Source organism: Pelecanus crispus, chromosome 13 (genome assembly GCF_030463565.1).
Source record: "Pelecanus crispus isolate bPelCri1 chromosome 13, bPelCri1.pri, whole genome shotgun sequence".
NCBI lineage: Eukaryota > Metazoa > Chordata > Aves > Pelecaniformes > Pelecanidae > Pelecanus > Pelecanus crispus.
Window position 1 is genome coordinate 8,773,317 of NC_134655.1, and position 11,054 is coordinate 8,784,370.

Consider the following 11,054-nt stretch of genomic DNA (forward strand, 5'->3'; position numbering starts at 1 on the left):
TACTTACCGAGACATATTCCCTGATCTTGTTGAGTATGTCAGAATATGGAGCTTACTGGTTTGTACTTTATGACCTCCTGGATGTTTCAATCTTTCCTTCCCCAAATTCCACTCTCGTTAGGTAGTTTCTTGCTTGTTCTATCAGCTACTGAGGCTTGAGAAGTGAAACCGTTGCTATACGCCCAAACATACAGCCATAACGTGGCTTGAGACGGAAAGAGCTAAGAGCTAGCAGCCCCCCAGCCTGCCTTTGCACTCCCCTCTGCCACAGGATGGGGAACCCTGCTGAAGCACTAAACTCTGCACAGGAATCATCATCTCCCCTGCAAATGTGAGAGCCAGTTTGACTCTGATGTCTGTACCAGGCAGCACTGTGCCTGGTCCTGTTTTGGGAAATCAAACAGGCTGCTGGTTGACTTCAAGCATTGCAATGCTTGAAAAGCATCTGAGATTTCTTTCCCAGTGGAAGGGCATAGGGGGAAGAAGGAAACTGTGCTAATCCCCCAAAGGATTAGTATTAGGCAACTGCAGGGTACTATCAGGACATCTAAGGGATGATATGATAGACAGGTTCATCCAAAGCAGCCTGCAGCTAATGACTGCCGCTTGCACTGGTGGACTTCCACCACCACTGGGATTCACACCCAAGACTTCCAGTTAAAACTTCCTCACCTGGCACTAACCAGTGAAAAGAAGGGAATGTGACCTGGGTTCCCTGGGTTCTGTATGTCCCTGCACTAGAAGAGTCATTGTGGACTGCTGTCTTTATCTTAACTGTTCCTGCAGCACAGGTAAGGAGAACAGTTGGCAACAACTCCCAGTAAGGACACGGTACTCTCAAGCCTCATGAAATGATGGAAAATTCAAGACGAGGGTAACTTCTTCACTGGTGACTTGCTTTCTGTGACTCAGATGGGCTAAGCCCAAGGGATGGGGAGCCAGGCAGATGCCGGCAAGCCAGCTGCCATCACTCCACGCCGCGTTGCCGGGGTCAGCTCTGCTGGGTTGCACCCCCCTCAGACACCTCCAAAGAGAAGGTTGCACTCACCCCAGCATCAGCACCAATCCGCCTCCAGCTCTAGCAAGCATTTTCACTGGCAAAACCCTCCCACCCCACCCAGCACCCAAGGGGCATTTTTCAATGAGTACATCTGAATGTTTTTCCCTGCTTTGAGACTACTCTAAGCTCAAATAACTTGGTGGCTATAAAAGTAACACAAAATAAAACCATCTACAACTGATAGGAAGGCAAAGATGTGGCTCACAGTAAAAGCTACAAAAATTTACCCTCCCTTTCCTGCTCCAGGGCAAGGATTTCCCTCCCTGCAGATGACCTGGGCAGAAGAAACTGTATGATTTCTTTTGTCCCAAAATAGGAATGCACTCCATGGGGAGGGAGTGGTTCTTACTGCCTGAGTCACTGAAAGCTACGAGCCAAATTAGAAATTACCTGTTCTATTCCTCAGATTCATCAGTCCAGACTGATGGAGTGGGATTAGCACTTCTTATCACCATGTAAATAGAGACAGAGAAAAATTAATCCTGTAAGGAAAAGCAAATCCAGTTAAAACACAGTTGCAGGCAAGACAGCCTAGAGAGCAGCAATCACTTCAAGCTGAAAAAGTCTACTACTGTAAATTAGAAACATGCTTAAGTATAACTGGTGAAAGCTCAGCAAAGCCTCCAGGAATGGGAGCTGGACCATGTTCTGGGGCTTCTGGCTCTGTGTGCACCACCTGATGCTGCAGAAGAAGCCTGGGAAGGCCAACTTGACCTCTTGTGTCCAAAAAGCTATGTGGCCCAGCAGGGTGGAGGAATGGTCCTACTAGCTTGGGGCCACTGAAGATCGATCGGAGTGCTTCCAAAGTATGACAGTTTGCCTGGCACGCGTGCTATGAAAACCAGTGAGTATGACCCATTCTTCATCTATCCAATCTTGCAAAGAAAAACCTCCTTTGAGACAAACAGGATCATCTAAAGTCAGCGCAAGCCACAAGCACCCACCTGTGGATGGATTTAAGGCCTCCCGCTAAGATTTGCTACTGACAAGACACACGTCTCCTTTTTGTTTGTGATTTAAATGGTTACTTATGAACACCCTGAACTCTTGGCTATACCCACACCACCGTGCCCATCTCTCTGAAACCGTCACTGTTGAAATTTTTTGGCATCAGATGAGCCTCACTCTCAGGAAGGATACGGATGCAACCAGACTGTCCATGACTGACAGCAGTATCTTCAACAACAGCTAAATGCTGGGCTTCCAAATTTAACAGGCTCTTAACGCCGTTGAAGTGACATCCCCGCTTTGAGCCCAGGTTGGCGGCTGTTTCTCCTGTTACCATTAGTTCCAACATCAGCTCAAGACACTGCAAAAAACTCACTGCCACTACCAGGGATGACATATTTGTAACCACGGTGAGCAAGCAAACATACCCCCACATTTTTGATCATCTAAAGGACTAGCAAGAGCTTGTTCATTTCTCCAACTAGTGAAAACACCTCAAAGGCAACACAAGAAGGTGGCTGAAGAACCACTGCAAGAAACACACGTCGAGCAACACAGATCCCGACCAGTGATACACTGAGAGTGCCTTAAGAGGAGGTTTATGTGAGTAATGTGAGACAACAGGACAAATTCCTGCTCATTGCAGCTAAATGAAATTATGTCAGTCCATTTGCTCAAAAAGACTGGCTCAGATAAAGCCTGATAGGGTGGTTGTAAATGTACTATGGAAGGTATCTGCAAGAGGCTTGAACCTCCTGACACAACAGAAGTACAGGAGTAAAATACAAAATACCTAATGTGTTTCAGTGGTAAGTGATTCAGTAAAAAAACATGCAGTTGGGATGAAGTGATCATTTTGAGTTTGGAACACGAACTTCCAGGGAAAATCTCACACAACTCCTGATAGCCCCAGTGAAGCTGCAACTGAAAACAACACCTACATAAGTTTAAACACAGTGGATCTACTACGCTTCTGTTCTCACTGTCGTCGTACGCTGGTCAGGTTACAAGCTTTTAGCCTAGTTCAAAAGGAGCGTGCGATGTTACTTGTTACCCTGCTGAGCCATCATAGAACTGAGGTGCTTGTCTTAGCCACTGCTGCTCATCGGTCAGTACTGTTTTACCAAAATCGTAGTTATTTCTCCTCTAGAAGAATGACCCATACAGAAGTTTTGCTAACTTGTAATAATTTCAGAGATATGTAGGTATAAAGAAAATTCTTTAAAGCAATGGGTTAAACTATAAAAAATGCTTGTGAATACGCAAACAGATCTATCACAGTTTTTCAGGAAACATTTTTTTCTACACGGGCTTAAGTATGTAAAATGCAGCCAAACGAAAGGATTCTTCCTGAGCTTTGAGTGCAAAGCTTTGTGCAGAAACCTTCACACTGCCTTGCCCATAGGCTGTCTAACAACTCCCAGGAAGCCTGACAGGTTTTCTGCCTTGTACGCATGGTTGCCCTCCCAGCCAGCTTGAATAGCAGTAAGTTCAGGGAAGCTATTTGGTCACTGAGAGAGACAACAGCCCAGTTAATGCTCACCAAGTCTGAACTGGGAAACAAAGCCCAGATTCCCCAGTCTCTAGCCACAGCTATCACATCTCACTGCTGTACGGCTGATGTGAGGTGCAAGGGGCAGAGGAACGAGGCTTCCCTGGTCAGTCCCAGTGGGAGACCCCCAATGAACATGAGATGTCCTCAGTCAACACCAGACTTCGAGGCTCTAACAGAAGAAACGGCAATAAAAGAATTCACAGGCCCAAACACACAGAGAAGCTTTTTGCATGATGCAGCAGGATGGTGAGCTACAAAAAGCCTTAGCAGAAGACACCTAAGGACGAAATATTCTTAACCGGATTAAGCACTTCAGGACTACATTTAGCTAAGTGCTTTTTGTCTTGTTATGAGCCAGAGCTAAATATAGTAACCAGAATACTTAAGAATAGTTTCATAAGGGTTGTATACACTCCTCAGCAAGATAAGGCACTTAGCACTACTGACAGCAGTATGTCTGCATGTTAAGAGTATTTTAAATAGCTCCAGATAGAATCTCTTTGACCTTAACTGTATTAACCAGAGGGATCAAAATTTATTTATTGCCTCCTGAAAATCCTCTCCTGCAACACTTGGAGAGAAGGATTCCTGAACTCTGTGGGCAGGTAAAGAGAGAGGACACTTGCCAGTGCTGCTAGCAACATTTTTCACCCCCACCTACAGTAGGTGAGGATCAGCTTTCTCACAAAGAAATGCACATCCATCGTTGCTTAATGCCCTCTGTAAAGTGAAAAGATTTTTTCTTCCCTTGTACAAGGAGTCTCAAAAAACACTCATAGCATTTTATATTGTAGACTTTTCAATTATGACAGTATTTGAAGTTGTTTCCAGGGTTACAGAAAGGGTAATGGAGTATGACAGCCTTAACAAGACAAATGGACTTCTCAGACACACAGCTAACAGTTAAAGCATTATTCCATGCTATCTGCAACTTTCTGGCACGTTTTTTACTGAAGAGAGAATGGGAGAGGGAACTTTTAAAAAATTCTTTGTTTTGCAGAACTGTTTGACTTTAGGAGCTATCTAAAACTGCAAACTTTTGACTAAAGGTTTGTTTATTGGCTTGCTGCAAATCATCAAAATATTAACATACCTTAAGATAGCTCTTAATGGAACATCACATTAGTAAGAATTATCCCCTGAAACCAACAGTTCTTATGAATGTTTCATTATAGCTTTAATTTTAATTATTTGGTTATGTCACTGATGGCAAGGCAAAGATCGAATGCTGCACATTTCTTTGTGATCAGCAACAAATAAAACTTTCATCGCTCACCTAAAAAGGGTCCCTGAACCCAGCTAATTTGATTGCATTTCTCAACTATATCAAATGGTCTAATTAAAAAAATTCTCTGTGCATAAAAACTTCATTGTGCTTGTATTTAAATTTTCATAAAATTTGCCATTTGAGTAACGTACAGCAGTTAGGGAGTCTTCAGATCTATACAGTAGGAAATACTTTAATTATGGAAATGTGCTGTGCTAATAATTTCTACAGATTTTACATGCAATGAATTCAGCAGAGAGCCCTCAATTACAAGATGCAGCACTTTGTGGCACAATGCAGTCATAAATAAGAGAGTTAATGCATTCTCCAGCAATACGATTTATATGTCAATATGCCAATGTTTCATTCTTCTTGAGGCAACAGGAGGGTATGTCTACGGTTGACAGCTGAACAGCTGATTTAATTTTTAAAAGGCAGAATTTAACCTTTTCAGTAAAGTGCTACTGATTCAATTATAAGATGCTAATGTAAATGACATTTGAAAAACCAAACAGTGCCACTGAATCTTTATGGCAGTTTAGCGCAGAAGCGATCACCACCTCCGTTGACGCACCGGAGCACCAAAGCCCTGCCGCCTGTCCTGTGCCGCCCGCCGCTGAGCTGCCCGGACATTCGCCCATCACACCGAGCACGGAGGAAAGCCACGGCAGCGGCTCTCACAGCCCTCCGCTGCAAAGGTCTTTCTCTTATACTGAGCAGACTCGATGACAAACTTACCCACCTGTGGGACAAATGTTTCTGGACAGGCTTTGTCCCAGCGCTACAGCAAGCGGGCAATAGCAGCAGGAGCTGCTCTGCACGGCTACGGCATTACCCTCTGCCGGAGTACCCCATACGGCACTGCCTCGCCGCTGCCGCGCCACAGCTCAGCGTGAAAGCACGACACGGAAATGCAAAGACTAAAACATATGTGGCAAAGGAATTGTGGCAAGTCTCTGCATTATTTCACTTGCTTGCTTAATTCTTTTCCGCTTGCATTTTACCCACTCCTTTCCTTTCCTTGCCATGCCTTGCCTTCTGTTGTTCTTCGCTCTTTCCCGCTCTTCTTTCACTTATCCCCCTTACTTAACATCCTTTGGTTTGCAATTTAGAGAATTGGATCTTGAATGTGGTTTCTCTCCATCTTGTTGTTTCTTATGTCACCTGCCTTCATCTTTCCATTGCTTTTTCTCCTCTGTGTTCTTCACTTTCCTCTTCTCAGAAGAGAAAAAAAATGTTACAGTGATCTCAGCGTTGACAATGAATCAGACATTTAACTGTGGGAACTCTTGGCTTGCCCAGGTCCGAGGCATGCACGACTGCCGAATTCTGTTTAGGGACCCGCTGCCTTAGGGATCACGCTGCTGGGGGCGTCTTCAACATGGTTGGCTCCCACACCACCCTGGTCCAGGTCCAGGAGCACTGGGTCCTGCCCTGCCTGATAGCTCCTAATTCCCATTTCAGACCCTTTGCCTCAGCTCAGTGGTAGAGCTGCGCAGCTCCACCCTTTACAGAAACACCACCCTACACCTCCGCTGCGGGATGGCTGAGGGAAACGGTCCAGTACAGCACGCTCACCTGCGGCAGTGAACACACACCTTCACGCTTTGGGGATGTCAAGGCAGGGTGATATGCCATGACTGTACCTATATTTTCACAGAGCATCTTTGTTTACTGGAACATGGGTAATGGTGGTGAATCGGTGAGGGAACCAAATATTCTGTCCTCTTTTGTTAATCTGTCAGAAGTGGACTTTTTGTGCCACTATTGTAACTATTGCATCTCAATGCACTCACTTATCTACAGCATACCCTCCCCTGGTTTACTGAGCTCTAAATTTAGCTTGTTACCTGTGACAGATTTATGACTACATTCATTATAGCAGTAACAGCTTCAGACAGAAGCTAAGAGGTGCCCAAAGAAAATGGATTATACAGAACAATTGCACCATAAAAAAGGCTGTATCAGAACATTGTGATTCAGCACAGAAATTAAATGAAAGATACAGGGAGGAACAATGGTGGTATGTTGGGTTTTTTGGTTGGGTTTTTTTTAACCACGATATGCTGTTTTCTGACAAAAGAAAGGGGGAAAAGGATTAAAAACTAACAGACACTTGAAAAGAAAAGATCATTACTGGAACATTTTGTTCTCTAGGATTTTTGTCAGATCCTGGAGAAAATAGCTGGCCAAGTTTGTTCTGTTCCAGCAAATTACTGAACCTTGCAGGTACAAGATACAACACTGTAGAATATTATTTAAAATGTCTCCAGGGTTTCTGTAACAAGAAGGGCACGCATTTAATTAACTCTCTCAATTTGTCTAATAGCCCCTTAAAATTCCCAAAACATGGCAAAAGGCAGAACTGCCGATTCACAATGCTAAGCAGTACAAAACCATACTTTGACTGTCACAAGCAGGGTAGGATGAAAATGCACATATGCATAAATGTAAATAATACTTCTTCCGCAGTCTTGGATGAATACCTGTGTTCATTTGTAGCCATTTAGTTACTACAGGAAAGGTAAATGTGTGTTGTAGTATGAAATGATGATATCTAACAGATAAACAATTCTTTAATGCACCTGACTCAGTCAGATGTAGAGCCAAATAATCCTCAAATAATAACATAGCTTTTCCCTCATGTAGGATGGGAGCAAAGGCAGTTGTCCATAGTTAATCCTTCAGCAGAAATTGATATGTGTGTTTTCATGGGACTATTTCCAGGAAAGGCACACAGAGCTAAAGAGAAGGCAGCAATATCAAAATCTAACAGTCAGAAGTTTTTGAACAGAATGTTCCCCAGAATTTCCAGCAAATATGAACGCTCTTAAAGCACTGCTTCTGCTTATGGCTGATCCTGATGGTGCAAATGCATGTGGGTGGGCAGGTGGGTACACAGACACACGTATATAAACACACACTTTACTTCAAAAAAATTCTGAGAGCACTTTCTACCAAGGAAAGCAGTGGTGACATTGAGGATGACTCCTGCACCGCTTACCTCCTGATGCTGGAACTGAAGTAACCATTCCTGCTGGGTGCATGCAACGCGAAGGTGAGCAGAGCTCCCTGTCTCGTGCCTCAGGCCACTTTCTATCATATTCACTTCTCTGGCAAATTGCACAGGATGGTGGGGGGTAAGGTTAACCCAATAAATTTCAGCAATGAAAAGAGTGGCTCAACAAGCTAAAAAAAAAACCCCAATGCTACCGATTCTGCAGCTTAAACCATATGGACAACATCTGACCATAAACCCACTGCTGAAATTCTGGCTAATTTCAGGGTTTCATTCAGAGTAGTTTCAACACTACCAGAGCAAACCAGCTAGGAACGTTTTTAAAAGAAACTGACAGTCTCTGCAAACTTGACAGTGTTGGCTTCTGCACCTACTGCACAACTGCCTATAAAGCGGGTGCTGGGCACCCAGACACCTTGTGCTCCGTTTTCGGGGATCATCAGCTGGAGCTTCTCCCTGGGAGGTGCTGTGTGTTACCCCCACCAAGAGGACATAGCGTGCATCAACTGTATTTATGGCATTAAGTGAGGTCATTGGGTCCTTTTTTGGTTTCGGATTTTGTTTTGGCAATGATATAGATACCAGGACAAACATGTCAAAGCTGTCTTTTTGCATGTGTTACCCTGAAATCCCTCTTGTAATTCCTCTTCTATTTACTAGGGGTGAAACTCATCCCAAGCAGACCTCTACGTAAAGTCTATGTGTCATTAAACTACTGTCCTGCTTTCAGCTGGGATAGAGTTAATTTTCTTCCTAGTAGCAGGCATAGCGCTGTGGTTTGGATTTAGTAGGAGAAGAATGTTGATAACACACTGATGTTTTAGTTGTTGCTGAGTACTGCTTATGCTAGGCAAGGACTTTGCAGCTTCCCATGCTCTGCCAGGTGCACGAGAAACTGGGAGGGGGCACAGCCAGAATAGTTGATCCAAACTGCCCAAAGGGCTATTCCATACCATATGACGTCATGCTCCGTATAGAAACTGGGGGGGTTGGCCGGGGAGCAGCGATCGCTGCTCGGGAACTGGCTGGGTATCGGTCAGCAGGTGGTGAGCAACTGCATCGTGCATCACTTGCTTTGTATATTATTATATTGTTATTATTATCATTACTATTTTACTTTATTTCAATTATTAAACTGTTCTTATCTCAACCCAGGAGTGTTTCTCACTCTTCCGATTCTCTCCCCCAACCCACCGGGGCAGGGGGAGTAAGTGAGCAGCTGCGTGGTGCTTAGTCGCTGGCTGGGGTTAAACCACAACAACTACCTACTTTTATGCCTTATGCTCTCCCTGTGCACAGAAGAAATGTAATCATTAGACAACAAAGAAAATCAGCTATCTAATTAAACTAAATACCTTCTCCTCTACTTTTCTCAGCAAGAGAACACCCCCAGCAACTACCAGTTCATTGAAAGAGGCAATAGTAGCATTCATGTCCTTAGCTGTTCTCTTTTCCTCCTCAAACAATACATTTTTTGCTTAGTTTCTTCTTCGCCTTTCTCAGTCTCGTCTCTAAAATGCATTTCAGATGCTTGAGGATGGTACAGATGAGGAGATGAGCATTTGTGCTTTGTGTTTGCTTGCGCTGGAGGTTGAACTCATAATGCAAAAATAAACGTAAGGCCCAATGGCTGCTTGCCTTGCACAGTAAAAGCAGGGGGCTTCAAATGGGTCAGGAGTGGGTCCAAGGTGGTTCCAGGACCCACCACTTCCAAAATGCTCTGCTCTGATGATAAGAAGAACTCTGTGTATGACTTGGCTTCAAAGTCCATCTGCTCACAGGTTGCAGGACCAGCAGATGGTGGGAGCTATTTCTGGACTGAAGGATTTTCTTTCAAACTCGAACATCTTCTGTCTACGTACAGTACTCCCCTGGCCATTGCCCTATAAATGTGCCTCAGCTGACTTCAAAGCCCAATAGCAACCACAGTCGATCTTGGAGTCAGGATGCGCCTGTGAAAGTGATGTACACTCCTATCACCCGTGAAAGCAAGAAGAGTCTACCAACTCCCTAGCCCATTTAATGAAAGGGGCCTGATACTATCCGGACTCTTCCACTACGTGACCAGATGTTTAGCATAGTTGATCCACACCTGCACAGTAGGTCTGCCCCTTTCCGGCACGCACAGACTGACTGTACATTGCACAAATCAGAGCCTCCTGGAAGCACGTGGCTTGCTACACCTGCGCTGCCCTGTCCACACTCAATGCTATGTCCCTGGATCCCCCTTCCAAGAAAGGGCACCGCAGCCGCTCCTCTGCTGCTGTTGGGCAACATGTGGGAAGGCAGCTGGATGCTGTACAGACAGTCTGCAGGTAGCCGGCTGTCCTTGGCTCTGTCATTTTTGCATTTCCTTAGATCTGCTTGGTCCTTTACATGGTCTGGGGAGACCTTCGGCTGGTAAAGTGGGAGGTCTGGGAAGTCTGGTTCTTGTTCAGTGTCCTTTGATTTCTGCTGAACAACATCTACATTCTGATGCTCTGCAAGCAGCTTGCTGTCATCCTTTCTCTCCTCTAACGCTTTTACATCAGGAAACCTCAGCATACTCCATACACACAGTTGTATCCTAGCTGTACAAGTGAGGAAACAGGGGTGTGCATTTTACTTCTGTCTCTTTTTATGAGTGTCCCAGTTTTGGGAAGCTGAATTTCAAACAGTAAATGCAGTTACAGCCTAATTTTCAGTAATGCTGAAATCCAGCATAAGTACCTACAAATAATGCACATTTTGAAAAAGCTTGACCTAAATCATTGACCCAAGGTCACGCAGCAAAGTTAAGAAGTGAATCCAGATGTCCTGATGATTAGCTGTGTCTATTGGCATTCAGTCAAGTCTTCCCTCCTAAAATAAGCTCCCTGAAGCATCAGTCCTAGAACTCCCTTAAATACACAGCACTGGTAAAAACTGATTTTCAAATGAAGGAGGGGGAAAAAAACCCAGTTCATTATTTTTTCCTCAGGTGATCACTGACTGACCAATGGAAGTGCAGCTTAGAGTCATTTGATCTCAAACTTCTTCTTATAAATAAAAAAAAAAAGGAAGATTCTTCTTCCTTTTCAAACAACATGATGAAAAAATGTTCTGCCTCAGTAATCCTAGACCTGAGTAACTTAATCTGGTCTCTGTTGCAATCTGTTTCCCATGTGTATCACTAGCCTGGAATTTCTGGAACTCAATACATAAGGAAGCTATTCAAAAAAAGGAA